Below are 23,812 nucleotides of genomic sequence, written 5' to 3' on the forward strand. Positions count from 1 at the left end.
AATTACTCCGTGTTCTAGCTGCGAGCAGTGACCGCCCAGTCAGTCTGGGACGCTCCCTCATTAACACTTTTTTCTCCCCTCTGGTTTGAGAGTTGAGATTAATTACAAAGGGAACCTTGCCCAGGGGGAGCGGGGGAGGAGAAAACGGCGAGGACGCCGGGGAGTTTGGATGGGGGAGGAGAGGGGATCTTCTCCCAGGAAACCTCCAAGAGAAAAAATGTGTTGGCCGGTAGGGTCCCTAACCCCGAGCTGGCAGTGCTCGACCCAGGAGTTTTGATACCTTGGAGTAGAGGTGTCTACACAGGGACTGTAGAGAATCACAAAATATCCCACTCAATTGGGGCATTTCTGCCTCAGGGCACTCCAAGAAACCGATAGGAATCCATGAAGTGGGGAAATAAATCTGAACCAAGAGAGACCCCCCCCACCACTATAAGAGACTGGGCTGTGGGGGAAATCCACGTTCCCTTTGGTGTGAGTGAGTGAAAGCAAAAGAATTTTTATACTATCCTTAGTAGCACTACGGTGCAAACCGGCACTTACCTGGAATGGCGTCCCTTCAAAAGTACCTTTCACAAACTTCTCCCCAAGCAGAGAAAGGCCCTCTCAACATTTCTATACCCTGCCATTTCTAATCTCAGAGAAGGAGACTCCCAGCCTCTGCTCCTCACTTGTTTCGGGATTTCTGCACCTCCCTGATGAAAAAAATTTTTTCTGAGACCCGTTTCATCCCTTTTGGTCATCCATTCTATCCTGACAGAACATGGGGACAGAGCCATCTTCATCTGCATTGTGACAGAAAAAGTTAAGACACAGAAACTTAAGAAACACTTCCCTTCTCCTTCACCCAAACCTCATCCTCATCCTCTTTTCCCACATCAGGGTGGGATGTGTGACTCAGCTAATAAGACTGCATGAAATATGCAGTCATAATTTCAGGGACCTGAGAACCTGCATTCACCTATGCACTCATTCACTTAGTGCCTTCTGAGTGCCAGGCACTGTGCCGTACTGGGGGTCCTGACAGTGACCACAACCAGGCCTATGAGGACAAGTGGTGGGGAGCTGGAGAAGTATAAAGGGAGTAGGGAGAACTCCAGGTGTCCCAGCTCTGCCCAGAACACACCCCCAGTACCCCGCAGCAACTGTGTAATTTGACACAGTGTTGGGGCTGCCATGGTTACCATGGCCCCATCTGACTATCCAGCAGGGTTAGGGTGAACTATGCTCACAAAATGCTACCCTTTTTAACAGACCTCCAAAGGGCCCAACTGGAAATGGGGCTTCTGACTCCAGAATCACAGATAATTCTGCAGACTAGCCCCACCTAAAGTTAGAAACCTGAAGTGAATTGTCAACAGATGCAGCTTCAGAATTAACAGATATCAGGCATCAGGCTGAAATAAACTAAGTCCTTCCTTTCTCTTCTCTGAGGGTGGGATCAGGTGCTCTGTATTCTGTCTCTGCAATGAAAACACTGGATTACAGACAAGAGATCCAACATTAAATCTAATTGGTGTGATGTGTCCCATCCAGCAATTCTCTGGACTACCCTCCAACCTCATCCCTGGAATGGAACCCCATCTGGATTTCACACATCCTTAATTCACATAGAGGGAAAATGGAAACTCAAAGAGGAGGAAAATGGAAAATCAAGAGGCCTAGCCTAATTTTTTAGGACAGAGGAGGGCACTGAGGTGACTTCATCCAGCCACGATTTTCCCAAGGGGCCAAGCTACCATGACACAGGGAGGCCAGAGGCTCAAAGGACAAGAGTAGAACAGATTGGGCTTTGAATGCCCAGCTCCTAGCTTTGTGGAAATGGGTGAGTTTCTTAATTTCTTCAAGCCAAAAAAGAGACTAATAAGGTAACAGAAGAAACCCACCCCACATACCCATGGTGCCCCAGTCCATTTCTAGTCGAGTTTCCTCTCTCTGTTATGTGTCTAGAGGATTCCTAGTGCTCAGGGAGTCTTCCTCAGGGAAGGAGATTCCAAGCCAAAAGCCAGGTCCCTCAGTTAAAGCTCTACAACTCTATACCAGCTCTCTGGCCTGAGGCAGCAGGGATGGGGACCTCAGCAGACCAGTGACTTCTCAGTAACTCTGGGAGACTGAGTCTCCCTAGAAAAATGCAAGGGCTCAGGAAGTAGCAATGGATACCGAGTTTCTGTTTGGGATGATAGAAAAGTTTTGGAAATGGATGGTGGTAATGGTAGGCCTGGCATTGTGAATATAATTAGCACCACTGAACTGTACACTTTAAAGTGGTTAAAATGAGAAATATGTTGTATATGTATTACCACAATGAAGAAGAAGAAGAAGAAGAAGAAGAAGAGGAAGAAGAAGAAGAGGAAGAAGAAGAACAAGAAGGAGGAGGAGGAGGAGACGAAGAAGAAGGAGAAGGAGGAGAAGAAGAAGGAGGAGGAGGAGGTGGAGGAGGAGGAGGAGGAGGAGGGGGAGGAGGGGGAGGAGGAGGAGGGGAAGGGGAAGGAAGAGGAGGAGGAGGAGGAGGAGAAGGAGAAGGAGAAGAAGAAGAAGAAGAAAAAGAAAAGAAGAAAAGAAGAAATGGACTCAGTCCAAGAGAAGGCCCAGGCTACAGAGAACTGCATGCTTCCTGTACAGAAGTTGTCCGTGGCAGCCAGGCCATGACTACGGTGGCACAAGTTCGGTCTTCTGCTCTGGCAGAAGCAGGTCCTTTCCCAGCACCACTGCTGAGAAAGGTGAATCCTTATCATCTCACTCAAGCAGAGAAGCCTCACACCCTAGCAGGATGGTCATCAAAGCCACCTCCCAAGACCAGAGCAACCATTTTCTTGCAGCCTTGCTGATAAGGTTGGGAACACTCTGATCTTCCAGGAGAATCAAAGCTTTTTCCCTAACAGCCACCCTTCCAAGAAAGTCTACTCTTAATGCTTACAAAATTATTTCTAGATCCAGTCTATACTGTGAAATAATGTGATTTCTTTTTCACTAAAAATATGGGAAAAAAACATTTTTTAACCTCAATTGGTCAAGAACTCTGCTACTTCATAGGGTTTTTGTGAGGTATCTCCCTCTCACATAAGATCCTGACCTCTTTGAGGATACCGTCATTCATTTCTAATCCCTATTGTCTGGCACATAAAAGTCACTAAATTAATATGACTTCTCTTCCTCCTCACCTTACGTATCTCAAACCTTTACCACACCCTATTCATCCAGCCTTTATCAAGTGCAAGTTTTCTCAAATTCCATCCTATTATCACAAGTCTAGGAAGTTACCTACAATTAACCCTGTGGGTCCTAACTTTGACTGCAGATTTTAATCACCTGGGAAGCTTTGAAAACATACCAGTGCCCAGGATCCACCCTAGACTAATTAAACCAGAACCTCCTGAGGTGTGGGGCCCAGCTACTGGCTTTTTTTTTTTTTTTTTAAGTTCCCCAGGTGACTCTAATGTGAGAACCACTGAATTGAACTCTTCCTGATTTCCTTCTTCCTTTCTTAGAAGAATGAATCCTCCCCAACCCACAACCTCTTGCCCACGATTAATATCTCCAGGTGTGTATTAGATCCTACCCTTTCCCATTTCCATTTGTCATCTGCAGTCCCTCCTCTACCTAACTATATCTAACTCCTCTCCCAGCTGACAAAAAATAAAATAGCTCCTTCCACTCTGCATCCTCCTCTTGCTTCAGCCCTCTCCTTTCCTTTACATCTAACCTTCTCATAAGAGATTTTTCACTACTATTCTTCCCTCTTCTCCTCACTCCTTAGCCCCTTGCAACTCAGCCACTGTCTCAGTTTCTTTCTGCCTCCTGACTTCAAGTGTTATTTCCCAAAATGCAGCCTTTCAGAATTCAGGCCCCTTCACTCCTCTGCCTACTCTGCAAAGCGATGGTCATTCTCATGACTTCAATGCTTCCTTGCTAATGCCTCTAAATACAGCTCTCTCTTCTGAGTGATATTCATATTTCCAACTTCCTTCTGGACATGTTAATCCAGATATTCCTTGGGTGCTGTAAACACAATAGGTCTAAAGAGAACACATTATCTTCCACTCCACCCCTGTCTCCTTGACTGGTCTCATTCCCTTCCAATACAACCTCCTGTCTGTTGCCAGGGTGATTACTCTGAAAGAGAAATAAGACCGTCACTCCCTCCCCTGAAACAATTCAATGCTCCCCCACTGTCTACAAGATGAAGTTAAAACTTCTTGGCACTCCTAGACTCTCTCTCCTCTGGCCTTATTTCCTGTTGCTCCCCACTGTGCCTTCAAAACCCAAACATTCAACGTACATACATTCAAACTATGCCCAAATACTTACTGTTCTCCCAACTTGTGGCTCCCTTACTGCCTCTGTCAGAAATGCCTTCCTCCTCCTTCTCTGCCTTCCAGTTCCATTCATCCTTCAGAACTCAGCTGTGGCCTCCTCTGTGGCTCCTCACAAACTTTCCCAAAGAAAGTTATAAGCCCCCTCCCCCAGAAAGTCTCCTTTGTGCTCCAGGGCTCAGCATACCTCTGTGTGACATTTATGACATTGTGTGGTCATTTCTTGTTTACATATCTATCTGCTCGCTGGTCTGTGAGCTCCTGAAGTGGCAAAAACAGTGTCTCATTTATCTTTCTACACCCAGAACTTAGCTTAGGGACTGGCACACACAGTAAATGTTTGTCTAATGAAATAGAATAGAAAAGAGACAAAGAAGGCATGAACAGTGAAATATTTGACATTAAAGGAATCTGCTTGTAAATGATAAATTAACATTTTGAGGTTGCGAGAGATCTTTCTCCATTTTATGGAGGAGGAAACATACACAGAACAGGTAACTCATTGCCCAAAATCATACAGCTAATTAGTAGCAGCCCCAAAACTAGAACCTAGGTCTCCTGACTTCTTGGTTAGTAGTCTGTCAACTGCACCATATTAACTGAGCATTAATTGTTTCATTTGAAATAAAGATCCAGGGCAGTAGTCCTTAGTCTTTTGAGAACTGTGGCTTTCTTTAAGACTTTGATGAATGTTACGGGTCCTCCCCAGAAAAACATATATATGCCCAGAATTTCACATCCATTTTCAGGGGCTACAGGGAGCTAGTAGCTGAATGAAGGATGATTTGAAGGGAAAGAATCTAGAAGTGGAGCGAGCAGTGAGAAGGCTAATGCAACAGTCCAGGTGAGAAAGCAAGAGAGGGCTCCAAGACCATGGAGTTAAAAAAGAAAGCTCAAATTTGAGAGGTGACCTGCAGGTGGGATGGGCAGAGTTGAGGAAGAAAGAGTCATTTAAGATGATTCAGAGGCTTCTAGTACAGATATTAAGGAAGATGGTGATGCCACACATCAAATTAGAGGCTAGTGAGTGAGAGCAAGTTTGAAGGGTAGATAATAAGTTTGGTTTTGACAGGTATCTCAGGTGTTTGCATGTCATCCAGGTGGGGATGTCCATAGGAAGCTGACAATACCTTAAGTATCTTCAGTGACTCCTGTCAGTCAGCTTCAGGCCACCGGAACCATCTGTAATTCCCTGAACTAAACTCAGGCTGCCCTGCCTCCATCCCCTTTCTCATCCCATCTCCTCTATATAGAGTGCCTTCCCTGCACCATTGTTCATATCGAAATATTTCAAGATCCAATTCAAATGATATTCCCTACATTAAACTATCCCTGATACTATCAGTTTGACCTAATTGCTCTTCTCCAAAATCCCAAATCTTTTTCTGTCCCTCTATTACAATATTTTCTATTTTGAAATTCAGTTATTTGTTTTCCTAGGAAAAAAAGGCAGAAAAATAGGAAAAAAGAAACAAAGAACAAATGGGACAAATAGATAACAAATAGCAAGATGAAAGTATAAACTCAACCATATCAATAATCACTTAAATGTTAATTGTCTCAACACCACAATTAAAAGACAGAGTTTGTGACTGTGTTCAAACTTCAACTTCCATATGAGACCAAGGGAAGTGATGTTTATTTGGTGCAGGATCTATATTTTCTAAACAATATAACTTCTACAGTCAGTTTGTTCAAACACTACAATTAAATGAAACTTTGAATAGAAAGTGAACTATGGTAGGTCTGTATAGATTAGAATGAAATAGCAACACATCCTAAAGTAGTTTGGGTGGAGAATAAAAATATATATTCGGGGCCCCCCTGAAGAGCTGGGGGAGAATGCAGAGGTGTTGGACTTCCTCACCTGGATTGTTGCTGATGTTCTCACAAAGATTGGAGACTGACGGCTTGATATGCTGGGCCATGTGTCTTGGGGCTTGCCCCTATGAAGCTTGCTGCTGCAAGGAGAGGCTAAACCTGCTTATAATTGTGCCTAAGAGTCTCCCCCTGAGTGCCTCTTTGTTGCTGAGATGTGGCCCTCTCTCTCTAACTAAGCCACCTTGGCAGGTGATCTCGCTGCCCTCCTCCCTACGTGGGATCTGACTCCCAGGGGTGTAAATCCCCCTGGCAACTCAGGATATGACTCCTGGGGATGAATCTGGACCCGACATCATGGGATTGAGAACATCTTCTTGACCAAAAGGGGGATGCGAAATGAAACGAAATAAAGCTTCAGTGGCTGAGAGATTTCAAATGGAGTCAAGAGGTCACTCTGGTAGACATTCTTATGCACTATATAGGTAACACTTTTTAGGTTTTAATGTATTGGAATAGCTAGATGTAAATACCTGAAACTGCCAAACTCCAACCCAGTAGCTTTGACTCTTGAAGACGATTGTATAACAATGTAGCTTACAAGGGGTTACAGTGTCATTGTGAAAACCCTGTGGATCGCACTCCCTTTATCCAGTGTATGGATGGATGAGTAGAAAAATGGGGACAAAACCTAAATGAAAAATAAGGTGGGATGGAGGTTGATCTAAGTGTTCTTTTTTTCTTTTTCTTTTTTATTTTGATTCTGATTCTTTCTGGTGTAAGGAAAATGTTCAAAAATAGATTGGGGTGATGAATGGTTCTGTGAACAGTTGATTGTACACCATGCATGATTGTATGGTATGTGAATATTTCTCAATAAAACTGAATTTAAAAAAAAAAGTTTGTCAGATTGGATGGAAAAAACAAAAAGCATGACCTAACTATATGCTGCCTATATGAAACCTACTTAAAATATAAAGGACATGAATAGGCTAACAGTAAAAGGATGCAACAAGATATACCATGCTAACACTAATCTAAATAAAGCTGGAATGACTATACTAATACTAGACTAAGTAGATTTCAGGACAAAGAATATTACCTGGTGTCCCTGTTTGCTAAAGCTGCCATTATGCAAAATACCAGAAATAGATTGGCTTTTGTAAAGGGGATTTATTAGGTTACAAATTTACAGTTCCAAATTAAGGCATCAACAAGAGGATACCATCACTGAAGAAAGGCCAGTGGTGTCCAGAACACCTCTGTCAGCTGGGAAGGCACATGGCTGGCATCTGCTGGTCCTTTGCTCCTGGGTTGCATTTCAAAATGACTTTCTCCAAAATGTCTCTGGGCTTTTGTCTTTCTTAGCTTCTCTCAGCTCTCTGCTTGGTTCTCCTGGGGTGTTTCTTTCTAAGCTTCTGCAAGTACTCTCTTAGTTTCTCTGGGGCAAACTCTGGGCTTTATCTTTTAGCTTAGCATCTCCAAACATCCTTCTGTCTGCATCTCCAAGTGTCTGGGTCTATGTTGCTGTTCTAGTTTGCTAATGCTGCAGAATGCAAAACACCAGAGATGGATTGGCTTTTATAAAAAGGGGCTTTATTTGGCTACACAGTTACAGTCTTAAGGCCATAAAGTGTCCAAGGTAACACATCAGTAAACGGGTACCTTCACTGGAGGAAGGCCAATGGTGTCCGGAAAACCTCTGTTAGCTGGGAAGGCACGTGGCTGGCTTCTGCTCCGAAGTTCTGGTTTCAAAATGGCTTTCTCCCAGGACGTTCCTCTCTAGCAAGCTTGCTCCTCTTCAAAACATCACTCACAGCTGCACCGATTTCCTTCTCTTTGAGTCAGCTCATTTATATGGCTCCACTGATCAAGTCCCACCCTGAATGGGTGGGGCCACACCTCCATGGGAACATCTCATCAGAGTCATCACCCACAGCTGGGTGGGGCACATTCCAAGCAAATCTAATCAGCACCAAAACGTCTGCCCCACAAGACTACACCAAAGATAATGGCATTTGGGGGACACAATACATTCAAACCAGCACATTCCACTCCCTGGACCCCAAAATGACATTATCTTTCCAAATACAAAATACATTCATTCCATCACAATATCACAAAAACTTAAATCATTTCAGTAACAAAAGTTAAGTACAAGATCCTATCAAAATCAATTATAGGCGTGGTGGGTCCTAAGGCATAATTCTCCTTTAGCTTTGGATCTGTGGACTTAGAACAAGTTATATGCTTCCAATATACAAAGGAGGGACATTCATAGGATCTTGATCATTTTTCCCTCCCACAAGACATCACACTGGTTCATTATATTGATGATATCATGTTGATTGGACCTAGTGAGCACGAAGTAGCAACTACTCTGGATTTGTTGGTAAGGTATTTGCGTGGCAGAGGATGGGAGATAAATCCAACAAAAATACAGGGGCCTTCCACCTCAGTAACATTTCTAGGTGTCCAGTGGTGTGGGGCCTGTCGAGATATTCCTTCTAAGGTGAAGGATAAGCTGTTGCATCTGGCCCCTCCTACAACCAAAAAAGAGGCACAACGCTTAGTTGGCCTTTTTGGGTTTTGGAGACAACATATTCCTCATTTAGGTGTGCTACTCCGGCCCATTTACCGAATGACTAGAAAAGCTTCTAGTTTTGAGTGGGAACCGGAACAAGATGAGGCTCTGCAACAGGTCCAGGCTGCTGCACAAGCTGCTCTGCTGCTTGGACCATATGATCCAGCTGACCCAATGGTGCTGGAAGTGTCAGTGGCAAATAGAGATGCTGTTTGGAGCCTTTGGCAGGCTCCTATAGGAGAATCACAACGCAGGCCCTTAGGATTTTGGAGTAAAGCTTTACCATCCTCTGCAGATAACTACTCTCCATTTGAGAAACAACTGTTGGCCTGCTACTGGACCTTAGTAGAGACAGAACACTTAACCATGGGCCACCAAGTTACCATGAGACCTGAGTTACCTATCATGAGCTGGGTGTTGTCTGACCCACCAAGCCATAAAGTTGGGCGTGCACAGCAGCACGCCATCATAAAATGGAAATGGTATATACGAGATAGAGCTCGAGCAGGTCCTGAAGGTACAAGTAAGTTACATGAGGAAGTGGCCCAACTGCCCATGGCCCCCACTCCTTCCACCTTACCTTCTCTTTCCCAGCCCATAGCTATGGCATCTTGGGGAGTTCCTTACAGTCAGTTGACTGAGGAAGAGAAGACTAGGGCCTGGTTTACAGATGGTTCTGCACGATATGCGGGCACCACCAGAAAGTGGACAGCTGCAGCACTGCAGCCCCTTGCTGGGATGTCCCTGAAGGACAGTGGTGAGGGGAAATCCTCCCAGTGGGCAGAACTTCGAGCAGTGCACCTGGTTGTTCACTTTGCTTGGAAGGAGAACTGGCCAGAGGTGCATCTGTATACTGATTCCTGGGATGTTGCTAATGGTTTGGCTGGATGGTCAGGGACTTGGAAGGAACATGATTGGAAGATTGGTGACAAAGAAGTCTGGGGAAGGGGTATGTGGATAGACCTTTCTGAGTGGACAAAAAACATGAGGATATTTGTGTCCCATGTGAATGCTCACCAGAGGGTGACTTCAGCAGAAGAAGGTTTTAATAACCAAGTGGATAAAATGACCCATTTGGTGGATACCAATCAGCCTCTTTCCCCAGCAACTCCTGTCATTGCCCAACGGGCTCATGAACAAAGTGGTCATGGTGGTAGGGATGGAGGTTATGCATGGGCTCAGCAACATGGACTTCCACTCACCAAGGCTGACCTGGCCACAGCCACTGCTGAGTGTCCAATCCGCCAGCAGCAGAGACCCACACTCAGTCCCCGATATGGCACCATTCCCCGAGGTGATCAGCCTGCTACCTGGTGACAGGTTGATTACATTGGACCACTACCATCATGGAAGGGGCAGCAATTTGTTCTTACTGGAATAGACACATACTCCAGATATGGGTTTGCCTTCCCTGCACGACATGCTTCTGCCAAAACTACGATCCGTGGACTTACAGAATGCCTTATCCACCGTCATGGTATTCCACACAGCATTGCTTCGGACCAAGGAACCCACTTCACAGCAAATGAAGTGAGGGGATGGGCACATGCTCATGGAATTCTGTGGTCTTACCATGTTCCCCATCATCCAGAGGCAGCTGGGTTGATAGAACGGTGGAATGGCCTGTTGAAGACTCAATTATGGCACCAACTAGGTGGCAATACCTTGCAGGGTTGGGGCAGTGTTCTCCAGGAGGCTGTGTATGCTCTGAATCAGCGTCCACTCTATGGTGCTGTTTCTCCCATAGCCAGGATTCATGGGTCCAGGAATCAAGGGGTGGAAACAGAAGTGGCACCACTCACTATCACTGCTAGTGATCCACTAGGTAAATTTTTCCTTCCTGTCCCTGCAAGCTTAAGCTCTGCTGGTCTACAGGTCTTAGTTCCAAAAGGAGGAGTGCTTCCACCAGGAAACACTACAATAATCCCATTGAACTGGAAGTTAAGACTGCCACCTGGCCACTTTGGTCTTCTTATGCCTCTGAATCAACAGGCAAGGAAGGGGATTACTCTACTGGCTGGGGTGATTGATCCTGACTATCAAGGGGAAATAGCAGTGCAACTACACAATGGAAGTAAAGAAGAGTTTTCCTGAAATACAGGAGATCCCCTAGGGTGTCTCTTAGTACTACCATGCCCCGTGATTCAAGTCAATGGAAAACTGCAACAACCCAATTCAGGCAGGACTACCAATGGCCAAGAAACTTCAGGAATGAAGGTTTGGGTCACCCCACCAGGCAAAGAACCATGGCCAGCTGAAGTGCTTGCTGAGGGTAAAGGGAACATGGAACGGGTAGTGGAAGAAGGTAGTGATAAATATGAACTATGGCCACGTGACCAGTTACAGAAATGAGGACTATGATGACATGAATATTTCCTCCTCATTTTGTTATGATTATGTTTGTATTTGTCTATAAAGCAAATATCTTTGCTTTCTTCTCTGTCTTATCCCCTTATCAAATGGCATAAGCTGTAATGTTCATTTTGAAGGTATGGTTTTAGGTGATGTGTATAACTGCCAGGTTGACAAGGGGTGGACTGTGATGGTTAGGTTCATGTGTCAACTTGGCCAGGTGACCCAGCTGTCTGGTCAAACAAACACTGGCCTAACAATTGCTGTGAGGACATTTGAGGCTGGTTGATAAACCAACAGGCTGGTTTATTGGATCATCAGTCAATTGACTGCAGCTGTGACTGATGACTCATCAAAGGGCGTGCCTTCCACAATGAGAGAATGCAATTGGCTGGATTTGATCCAATTAATCAGTTGAAGACTTATAAGCAGGACAGATGGAGGACCTTCACTTCTTTGGCTGATCAGTGAAGCATTTCCTGAGGAGTTCATCGAAGTTGCCGGTTTGTTTCCTGAGGAGTTCATCAAACACGTTCGTCGAAGATCCCGGTTCATTTCCTGAGAAATTCGTCGAAGTTGCTGGTTCATTTCCTGAGGAGTTCATCGGACATCTTCCTTGGAGTTGACAGTTCGTTGACGGCTCCACAGGATTTGGACTTGTGCATACCCACAGTTGCGTGAGTCACTTTTACAATTTGATAATCAGAGACACCTCTCATTGATTCTGTTTCCCTAGAGAACCCTAACTAATACAGTTGGCTCTTAGCTTCTCCTGGGGGCAAACTCTGGATTACATATCTTCTCTCCAAAATGTCTGTCTCAGCTTCTCTGAGCTTCTCCTCTCTATGAGCTCTCTTGAAGTAGTCCAGGGAACTAACCACTGGATAGGTGGGGTCACATCTCCATGGAAATGACCTAATCAAAAGGTCTTGCCTACAGTTGGGTGGGTCACATTACCATGGAAACAACCTAATCAAATGTCTCACCCTAATCAAAAGACTAATAAGTCTGCCCCCACAAGATTGCATAAAGAACATGGCTTTTCTAGGAGATATAATAAATCCAAACTGGACAACTGGGATAAAAAAAAAGTTCATTTCATAATGATGAAGGAGTCCCTGTCTCATGCCATATACAAAAAAAAAACAAACAAAAAAAACAAACAAAAAAAAACCTCAAGATAGATCAAAGGTCTAAATATAAGAACTCAAACTATAAACTGTTAGAAGAAAAAGAGGGGAGAATTTTCAGGACCTTGTAGTAGGCCATGGATTCTCAGACTTTTCACCAAAAGCAAAAGCAACAAAAGGAAAAATAGATAACCTGGATGTCAGCAAAATTAAAAACTTTTGTACCTCAAAGGACATTATCAAGAAACTGAAAAGGCAATCTCCAGAACGGGAAAAAATAATTGCTAACCATATGTCTGATAAAAGTTTAATATTCAGGATATATAAAAAACCACTACAATTCTATAACAAAAAGACAAACAACCCAATTTAAAAATGGGCCACACAATATGCCATGCCTTACCAACAGTAGCTCTGAAATACCTAGGTCCCTACCTAAGATTCTATAAAAGATTCATTCACTAAGTTTTATCTCTCAGAAACTTAAATCCACCAGAGTGTTCCTATGCCAGACAAGTCCTAAAACCCAGAGGGAATAGCCTCTTTAAGAACAACAATCATGCATCTGCCTTCCTCATAGTGTCAACACCCTCTTTCAATATGAACAAGTTAGGGTGGTCACTGCCTAGACTCCCCTGAAAATCAAGAAAGTGATTAAACAAGAGGAAAGGGTAGCAACAGACAAGATAAGATTTAACAAAGGATTACAAATACTGAAACTTTATACACACACACACACACACACACACACACACACACACACATATTTAGATGCTGGGTTGATAGAATAGCTAGATGGAAATAATTGAAATGGTGGAACTGTAACCTATAACATTCTTTGAAATTTTCTCTATAGCTATTCGTTGAATTGTGCTTTGAAAGTTATCACCTTTCTATATATATCCCATACTTGACAAAAAGGAAAGAACTGAAATTGTGGAGCAGTAACCCATAACATTTTTTGAAATTACCTATGTAACTGCTTTTTGAGCTGCACTTTGAAAGTTAACACTTTTCTGTATATATGTTATATTTTACAATAATGGAAATAACTGAAATTGTGGAAGTGTAACCCATAACATTCTTTGAAATTTGCTGACTACTTTTTTTAAATTCAGTTTTATTGAGATATATTCACATACTGTACAATCATCCATGGTGTACAAACAAGTGTTCACAGTACCATCTTTTTTTTTTAATTTAATAGATTTTATTTTGAAATAAATTCAATCTTACAGGAAGAGTTGCAAAAACAGTACAAACCCCATACATAGAACTCCATCATACCCCGACCCCCTCCCCCGATACCCTGATCCACCACCTTTAACATCCTGTCACACCACCATGTCCTTCTTTCCCTCCCTCTCTCCCTCCCTCCCTATCATCCATCATTTATTGCTCTGTCCTCTGAACATATGAGAGCAAGCTGCACATATCTTTGAACAAACAACATAATTCACATATACCTTTCCCATGGACAAGAACATTCTTTTATGCAATCTCATTAAGTGCAGCTAAGAAGTTCAAGAAATTCAACATTGATACAAACCTTACATTCCATATTTCCTTTTGTGTGTGTGTGTGTGTGTCCCATTTGTGTCCCTTTGAGCCTCCTCTCCTCCATCCTCAGATCCCATCCAGGATCATCTTTGGCATTTAATTGTCATCTATTTAGACTTTTTTTTTTTTAATTGTTGAAACATATATATAGCCTAAATCTTCCCATTCCACCCCCTCCCTAGCATTCCATTAGTGGGATTAATCACATTTAGAATGTTGCAATGCTATCACCTTCCCACCATCCATTTCTAGAATTTTCCCTTCACCCCAAACAGAAACCCTATTCTCATTTCTTAACCCCCCATTGCCCCTTCCCCCACTTCTCAGAACCCCTACTCTACTTTTCATCTCTATGGTCATATTCTCTGATACTTTCTTTGTGTTTACCATGGGCTTAAATTTAACATCTTAAAACTATAACAATCCTGTTTTTCTTTGATACCAACTTAACTTCAATATGACACACAAACTATGTTCTTATACTCCATTATTTCCCCACCTTTATGTATTTCTTGTAAAAAATTACATATTTTACATTGAGTCCAAAACCACTGATTTATCATCAGTAGAAAAATGGGAGTAAAAACTAAATGACAAATAGGGTGGGATGGGGGGATGGTTTGGGTATTCTCTTTTCACTTTTATTTTTTATTCTTATTCTGATTCTTTCTGATGTAAGGAAAATGTTCAGAAATAGATTGTGGTGATGAACGCATAACTATATGATCATACTGTGAACAGTTGATTGTATACAATGGATGACTGTATGGTTTATGAATATATTTCAATAAAACTGAATTAAAAAAAAAAAGATAATTGGAGGACAGACAGTACCACAACATCCACTTATGAGATAGGAAACCCTCCTGATTATCGAGGGCAAAATTGCATGAAGAAGCATGATATTCCTATGAATCACGTGGCCCAACAGGTTACCAAAGAAGACTTTGCCACATTTCATTACATACTATGTATGGATGAAAGCAATCTGAAAGTTGAATAGAAAAGGTAGTGAAGTTAAAAACTGCAAAGTGAAAACTGAACTACTTGGGAGCTATGAGCCACAAAAACAACTTATTATTGAAGATCCCTATTATGGGAATGGCTCCGACTTTGAGACTGTTTACCAGCAGTGTGTTAGGGGTTGCAAAGCATTTTTGGAGAAGTCACAGTAAAGCTGCATCCATTCATTCCTGAAGGCCAACAATGATTCACATCTGAACAGTGATGTTCTAGGTTTTTCAGCCAATCAGTGTGTTAAAAGTGTAGTGCTTCATAGCTCAAGGCCACAACCTTTTTTTTCAATTGACTTATTGTTTTTTATCTTAAAAAATAATTGTAGATGGAAATCAATGTTGTGTTTGGTACAAGAGCTAATAAAAATCTTTGATTCGAAAAAAAAAAAAAACCACTGATTTATCATTACAGTTTATGTATTTTAGATCCTGTAGGAAGTAAATAGTGGAGTTATAAATCAAAAATGCAGTAGTATTGGTATTTATATTTACCATGTGATCTTTACTGGAAATCTTTATTTCTTCATGTAGTTTCAGTCGATTGTTTAGTGTCCCTTCCTTTCAGCCCGCTCAACTCCCTTTAGCATTTCTTATAGGACTGATTACTGGTGATGAAGTCCCTCAACTTTTGATCATCCGGGAATGGTTTTATCTCCGCCTCATTTTTATTCTCCAGGTATTTGTGAATTCTCCAAGTCTCTGATGGTTATTGACTTCTATTTGTATTCCATTGTGGTCAGAGAATGTGCTTTGAACAAATTCATTTTTTTTTAATTTATTGAGGCTTGTTTTTATGCCCCAGCATATGGTCCATTCTGGAGAAAGATCCATGATCACTAAAGAAGAATGTGTGTCCCAGTGACCTGGGATGTAATATTCTATATATGTCTGTTAAAATTTTCTATATATCTCTCTCCTTTCTTTGTTTCTCTGTTGGTAGGGCTCCCTTTAGTATCTGAAGTAGGGCAGGTCTTTTATTAGCATAATCTCTCAGCATTTGTTTGTCTGTGAAAAATTTAAGCTCTCCCTCAAATTTGAAGGAGAGTTTTACTGGATAAAATATTCTTGGTTGGAAATTTTTCTCTCTCAGAATTTTAAATATGTCATGCCACTGCCTTCTCGCCTCCATGGTGGCCGCTGAGTAGTCACTGCTTAGTCTTATGTTGTTTCCTTTGTATGTGGTGAATTGCTTTTCCCTTGCTGCTTTCAGAACTTGCTCCTTCTCTTCAGTGTTTCACAGTCTGATCAGAATATGTCTTGGAGTGGGTTTATTTGGATTTATTCTATTTGGAGTTCGCTGGGCACTTATGTTTTGTGTATTTATATTGTGTAGAAGGTTTGGGAAGTTTTCCCCAAAAATTTCTTTGAATACTCTTTCAAGACCTTTACCCTTCTCTTCCCCTTCTGGGACACCAATGAGTCTTAAATTTGGACGTTTTATTTTATCTATCGTATCCCTGAGATCCATTTTGATTTTTTTTATTTTTTTTTCTCCTTTCTTTCTTTTGTTCTTTCATTTTCTATTGTGTGGTCCTCGAGGAGGCTGAGTTGTTGTTCAACTTCCTCTAATCTTGTATTATGAGTATCCAGAGTCTTTTTAATTTGGCCAACAGTTTCTTTAATTTCCATAAGATCTTCTATTTTTCTATTTACTCTTGCAATTTCTTCTTCATGCTCTTCTAGGGTCTTCTTTATGTCTTTTATATCCTGTGTCATGCTCTTCTTCATGTCCTTTATATCCTGAGCCATGCTCTTGTTGCCTGTCTGTAATTCTTTGATTAATTGTGCCAAGTACTGTGTGTCTTCTGATCTTTTGATTTGGGTGTTTTGGTTTGGGTTCTCCATATCATCTGGTTTTATCATATGCTTTAAGATTTTCTGTTGTTTTTGGCCTCTTGGCATTTGCTTTACTTGATCCCTAATTTAACAGAACTGCAGCTTGGTGGCATACACTTTCTCTAACTAACCAGCAGATGACGTCCATGAGTCGCCTATTCCCCTCAAGTCGGTTCTCCCCCAGTTTGTCTTTGTGGTGTGTGGGGGTCTGATTCTCATGGGGTCCAATTGGTGCACCAAGTTTGGGTGTGTTGCTGGTGCTGTCCGCCCTGAATGTGGGGCGTGTGTCTGGGTGGTTAGGCAGGCAGGGCAGCTTTAATAATCAAACCTCCCGGGTGTTCCCGGAGATTTAAGGCTGTTCTCTGCCACTGACCCACAAGTCCTTGGTATTGGTGTAGGTTCCCTGGGATTTCTGAGCAGTTCCCCCCTCCCTGCTGTGCTCTTCCAGGACCTCTGCTGAGAGAGGGCTGTGCAACGTCACTAGTGTGCGCCAGCCCACCAGGGAAGCCCTGGGTTGCTGGACTGTGCAGGGGCGCTCCCAGCCCACTTCAAATATGGTTGAATGGGATGTGTTAACTTCTCCCTTTTCGCACAGCTCTGCCCTCCCAGCTCTGCGACAATCAGCCGTGGGTGTATTAAAGTCCACTGTCCATGGCCGATATTGTGGCTTGTGTGCAGTGCTGCAGGAAAGACTCCCCTTCATACTGGGTTTCTTGGCATGGCTCTGGGCTGCGGGTCTGGCCCCCGGCAGAAGCGTCCCCCGCCCGCTGTGGAGACGGCTGCAAGAAATGTGGTTTTTTTTCTCCTTTTGGCTCCCCTCTGCTCCTCTGGTCTTGAGACAATCAGCAGCAGGTGTCAGAAGGGGTATCCTCCATGCCAGACACCAAGGTGTTAGCCCAGCCTGCTCCCGCCATGCTTCACTGTCCAGCTCTCCCCATCGTATCTGCAGCCACTCCTGGGCTTTTTTTTTTTAAAGAACTTGTCCATCTCCAAATGCCAGCCCACCATTTCCCCACACCGCAGTGTGGCTGCCTGACTTTCAGCCGACTCACTCACTTGTTTCAGAATGCAGGCTCCTGGTTTCACCAAATGCACGTTCCCTGTGGATTTAGAAGAACTTGTCCAGCTGGTGCATCATTGGCAGTGGTGTTCTGGGTCACTTTCTGGTTTTTATCTAGTATTTTTCACAGAGGTGTTTTTTTTGCCCTGTCTCACCTAGCCTCCATCTTAGGTTCTTCCCAACAGTACCATCCTATAGTTGTGCATTCATCACCCCAATTTATTTTTGAACATTTTCCTTACACCAGAAAGAATCAGAATCAAAATAAAAAATAAAAATAAAAAAAGAATACCCAAATCACCCCCCATCCCACTCTATTTTTCATTTAGGTTTTGTCCCCATTTTTCTACTCATCCATCCATACACTGGATAAAGGGAGTGCGATCCACAGGGTTTTCACAATCACACTGTCACCCCTTGTAAGCTACATTGTTATGCAATTGTCTCCAAGAGTCAAGGCTACTGCGTTGGAATTTGGCAGTTTTAGGTATTTATCTCTAGCTATTCCAATACATTAAAACCTAAAAAGTGTTATCAACATAGTGCGTAAGAATGTCTACCAGAGTGACCTCTCAACTCCATTTGAAATCTCTCAGCCACTGAAGCTTTATTTTGTTTCATTTCATCTAACTACTTTTTAAAATGTACTTTGAAAGTTATCACTGTTATGTATATATGTTAAAGTTCACAATAAAAATGCATAAAAATTTAAAAATCTTATTACAAAGCTACGGTAATCAAAAGAGCATGAGACTGGCACAAGGACACACATACAGCCCAAAGGAATCGAATTGAGAGTTCAGAAATAAACCCTCACATCTATGAAAACAAAAAATGGGCCAAGACAATAGTGCAGTTTAACCCCAGGCCAGTTTTAGAGCCTCTGAGGAACCTTTCAGCAAACCCAGCCTGACTAAGCCCTGGCTGCCCCTCACTGCCTGCACAGGAGAGCTGCTCAAGTCCACTGTCAGAGTCTTCTTTAGGAAACAGTTATGACAGTTGCCCCAAATACAGGGCTGGCTCAAATGCCATCCACTCCTTATTTTGCTAGCTTTTTCCTCCAAAACTTCCCCAGACCTTTACCGCTTTGCAGCTCTGCCAAATCTGCCCTCAGGAGCTGCCTTCTTGACTCACAACATGGGGCTAGAGAGGGGTGTCTGCAGTGGTCAATTCCCTGAGCACTTTCCCCCAAACAGGGCTCCTCCACTACCCCTGAGGGAGAGCCACAGGCCCTGCAAGATGCTGACTGGCTGCTTTTCTCTGCAGAGTGCTTTATTTGGGCAGAAAGTGTCCTCCCACCCTGTTCTGCCCCTGTCATCAGGTGTCTTCTCTACTGCCTGCTGGAAGCTGCATGGAAAGGGACCCTTGCCATAAACAAAGACAGACTTGTAGTTTATTTGTATATTTTTAAAAATAAATATACTTTACATTGAAGAAAAAAATGGATCAAGTCTTGTGTAGACATTTCTCCAAAGATATATAATTGGCCAATAAACACATGAAAAGATGGTCAACATCATTAGCCTTCACAGAAATGCAAATCAAAACAACAATGAGATATCATTTCATGCCCAGTAGAATGGCTGCTATTAAAAAAAGAAAAGAAAAGAACAAGTATTGGAGAGAATACAATACAAAGGAATGGACTACTGATACTTTCAACAATGTGGATGAATCTCAAAATAATTAGTCTAAGTGAAAGAAGCCAGACAAAAATAGCAATATATTTTATGATTCCATTTATATAAAATTGTAAGAAATGCAATCAAATTTTCAGTAACACAAGGCAGGTGAGTGGTTACCTGGGGATAAAGGGGAGGGGAAGGCTAGAGGGAGGGATAATAAAGGACATGAGGAAACTTTTGGGGTTGATGAATATGTTCATTATCTTTATTGTGGTGATGACTTCACAAGTGTATACATATGACAAAGCTTTTCACATTGTGCACTTCAAATATGTGCAACTTATTGCATGTCAATTGTACCTCAATAAAACTTTTAAAAGAAATTCTATCATCTGAGAAAAACAAACACACATAAAAATTCCAGTTAAAGTCAGAAATAAGGAAAAGGCATCAACTATCACAATTGTTAGTCAACATTGTTACAATTATCCTAGCTAGTGCAGTACGACAAAAAAATGAAATAAGATAAAAAATATTGTAAAGGAAGAGATAAAACTGTAATTTCAATGGAAAAAAAGATGTATTGTTCAATAAATGGTACTGGGACAATTAGATAGCCATCTGGAAAAAAGTAAAGTTAGATTACAACCTCATTTCTTATACCTAATGAAATCTAGATAGATCAGAGTGTCAAAAGTAAAAAAAGAAAAACATCAAAAACTATTATAATGTAATTACTAGGAAAAGGCAGTGGAAGTTTTTGTTTTGTTTTGTTTTGTTGTTGTTGTTGTTTTATGGTCTTCGAGGAGGGAAAGCCAAGGTAGAGAATGGAAACACCATAGAAGAAAATATTAAAATTTTGACTAAATAAAAATTTAAAGTTTCTGTAAGGCATAATAATAAATAGAGATCCTACAATCAATTAGAAATTTCCAAGCAACCAGAAAGAAAACAGGAAAAGAATACCTACCACTTTATATCTACCTGACCAGCAACATTCAAAAATTGGATATCAAGTGCTAGTAAGATAGTGGATAAACAGAGATCATCATGAACTGCTCGTATCAATATAAATTGGTACAGCCATTGTGTAGCACAATTTGGAAGTGTCTAATAAGGCTGAATATGTGTATACTCTATTATACAGTTCTATTCCTAGGTATATATGTATTTTAAGAAATCCTGCAAAGATACACAAAACCACATACCGAATGTTGCTCCAATTTTTCCCAATTGCATCAATAAATTGGGGAAAAACTTATATGACTAATAGATTGTGGAATATGCATATGCTAAAGTGAGATAAAAGGAATCTAAGTGGTCATATATTGTGTTTTAAAATTCCATTTCACATATAAAGATCAAGCTAGAATTTTAAAATTCAGTATTTGTAAACAAACAAACAAACAAACAAAACAGAATAAAAACTAAAATATTTAGGAATGAGTTTAACCAAGGTGTAAAGGACTATACATGGAAAATTACAAATCATTGTTGAAAGGAATAAAGAAGACCTAAATAAATAAAAAGACCTCCTGTATTCACAGATGATTTCAATTCTACCCAAAGTTATGTACACATTCAACTTAATCTCAATCAAAATTCCAGCATCCTTCTTTACAGAAATGGAAAATCCAATCATCAAATTCATATGGAAGGGCAAGAGGACCCGAATGGCCAAAACATCTTGAAAAAAGAAGAACAAAGTTGGAGGGCTCACACTTCCTTATTTTAAAACATGTAACAAAACTACAGTAATAAAAACAGTGTGGTACCAGCCCAAAGAAGATAAATAACCAACACAATAAAATTGATAGTTCAGAAATAAGTCTTCACATCTATGGGCAACTGATTTTCAACAGTGTCAAGTCTACCCAATGAAGAAAGAATAGACTCTTCAACAAATAGTACTGGGAAAACCGGATATCCACCTGCAAAAGAATCACATTATATACAAAAATTAACTCAAACTGTATCAAAAACCTAAATATAAAAGTTAGAATGATAAAATTCTTAGAAGAAAACATAGGGAATATCTTCAGTACTTTGTATTAGGCAATGGATTCTTAGACTTTACACCAAAAGCATGTGCAACAAAAGAAAAAATGGATAAATTGGCCTTCAACAAATTAAAACTTTTGTGCATCAAAGGACATTATCAGGAAAGTGAACAGACAACCTACAGTATAAGAGGAAATATTCAGAAACTATATAGTTGATAAGGGTTTAATAACCAGAATATATAAATAACTGTTACAACTCAACAATAAAAAATAAAAACAATTTAAACATGGGCCAAAGTCATTGGCACTGATTTACACCCCATGCACAGATACCTAGCCCTGTTTGGGCTGGGAAATACTGGTGATTCAATTGTCAAAGCCATGTCCTAATACAAACCCAAACAACAACTAAATCCTGGAGGAGAGAGACACCAATCTTCAGAATAGACCCATCAAGATAATCAGATGACCAGATATCAGCAAAAAACCACAAGGTATTCTAAAACACAGGAAGATATGGTCAAATCAAAGGAACAAATTAAAAAGCTGGAGGAGACACAGAATTTGGAGCAACTAATTAAAGATGTTCAAACAAATCTCCTAAGTCAACTCAAGGAGATGAAGGAAAATATGCATAAAGAGACAAAGGATATTAAGAAAACACTAGGGAAGCAGAAAGAAGAATTTGAAAGAATAGGTAGAAAAATAACAGACCTCATGAATATACTGTAGGTGAAATTAAAAATATCCTAGAGCCAAACAACAGAAGATTTGAAGAGGCAGAAGAAAGAATTAGAGAGCTAGAAGACAGAACAACAGAATTCAAACAGACAAAAGAACAAATGGAGAAAACAAATGAAAAATTTGAGCAGGGTGTTCAGGGAAATGATTGACAACATGAAGCATAGAAACATTACTCCTCATAGGTGTCCCAGAAGGAGAAGGGAAAGGGGCCAGGAAGAATATTTAAGGAAATAATGGCTGAAATTTTCCCAACCATTATAAAAGACATAAATATGCAAATCCAAGAAGCCCAATGTACTCCAAATAAAATAAATCCAAATAGACCCACTCCAAGACACATACTAATCAGACTGTAAAATGTCACAGGGAAGGAGAAAGTTCTGAAAACAGCAGAGAAAAATGATTCTCCACATACAAGGGAAGCCAAATAAGACTAAATGCCGATTTCTCATCAGATACCATGGAGGTGAGAAGACAGCTTTATGATATATTTAAGTTACTGAAAGAGAAAAATTGCTAGCCAAGAATTCTCTATCCAGCAAAGCTCTCCTTCAAAAATGATGGGGAGTTTAGAGTATTCACAGATAAACAGAAGCTGAGAGAGTTCATTAACAAGGGAGATGCCCTACAAGAAATACTAAAGGGAACTCTGTCACCAAAAAAAAAAAAAAAAAAAAAAAAGATAGGAGAGGCCTTGAGGAGAGTACAGAAGTGAAGAGTATTAGTAAGGGTAACTGAAAGGATAAAAAGAGAGAAAAAAAATACATCTGACAAATAAAATCCATAGGATGCAATGGTTGAAGTAAGTATTACCTTTAGAGTAATGACACTGAATGCTACTAAATTCCCAAATCAAAAGACAAAGATTCACAGAATGGGTTAAAAAATATGATCCATCTATATGCTACTTACAAGAGACTCATTTTAGACCCAAACATGCAAAGAGGTTGAAAGTGAAAGTATGGAAAAATAAATTCCACACAAGCAGTAAACCCTCCCCCCCCCAAAAAAAGCTGGGATAACTATATTAATATCAGATGAAATAGACTGTATATGCAAAAATGTTATAAGACAAAGAAGGACATTATATAATAATAAAAGGGGCAAGTCATCAAGCAGAAATAACAATCATAAATATTTATGCATCTAATCAAATTGACCCAAAGTACATGAGGCAAAGCCTGGCAAAACTGAAGGGAGTAAATCTCTACAATAATAGTGGGAGACTTCAACACACCACTCTCTTCAATAAATAGAACATCTAAACAGAGGATCAATAAGGAAACAGAGAACCTAAATAACATGATAAATGAATTAGATCTAACAGACATATATACAATATTGTACCCCCAAACAGCAGGATATAGATTCTTCTCAAGTGCTCATGGAACATTCTCTAGGATAGATCACATACTGGGGCACAAAACAGGTCTTAATAAATTTTTAAAACATTTAAATTATACAAAGCATTTTCTCTGATCATAATGGAGTGAAGTTGGAAGTCAATAACAACCAGAGAATAGGAAATTTCTCAAATATATGGAGGTTAAACATCATGCTCTTAAACAATCAGTAGGTCAAAGAAGAAACTGCAAGAGAAATCAGTAAAATCTTGAGATGAATGAAAACAAGAACACAACATATCACAGGGAAGGTAGTTAAGAAGGAAATCTATAGCCCTAAATGCCTACAATTAAAAAGAAGAAAGAACGAAAACCAATGAGCTAATTGAACAACTGGAGAAACTTGAGAAAGAAAAACAAACTAATCC

At 40.8% G+C, this 23,812-nt stretch overlaps 1 pseudogene; it reads right to left on the reverse strand.

The window, feature by feature from the left end:
* The window catches only part of LOC119512473, a 47,612-nt pseudogene that overhangs the window by 1,153 nt on the left and 22,647 nt on the right, over positions 1-23,812 (reverse strand).

This window comes from Choloepus didactylus, chromosome 2 (assembly GCF_015220235.1).
Source record: "Choloepus didactylus isolate mChoDid1 chromosome 2, mChoDid1.pri, whole genome shotgun sequence".
In the NCBI taxonomy this organism is placed as follows: Eukaryota; Metazoa; Chordata; class Mammalia; order Pilosa; family Megalonychidae; genus Choloepus; species Choloepus didactylus.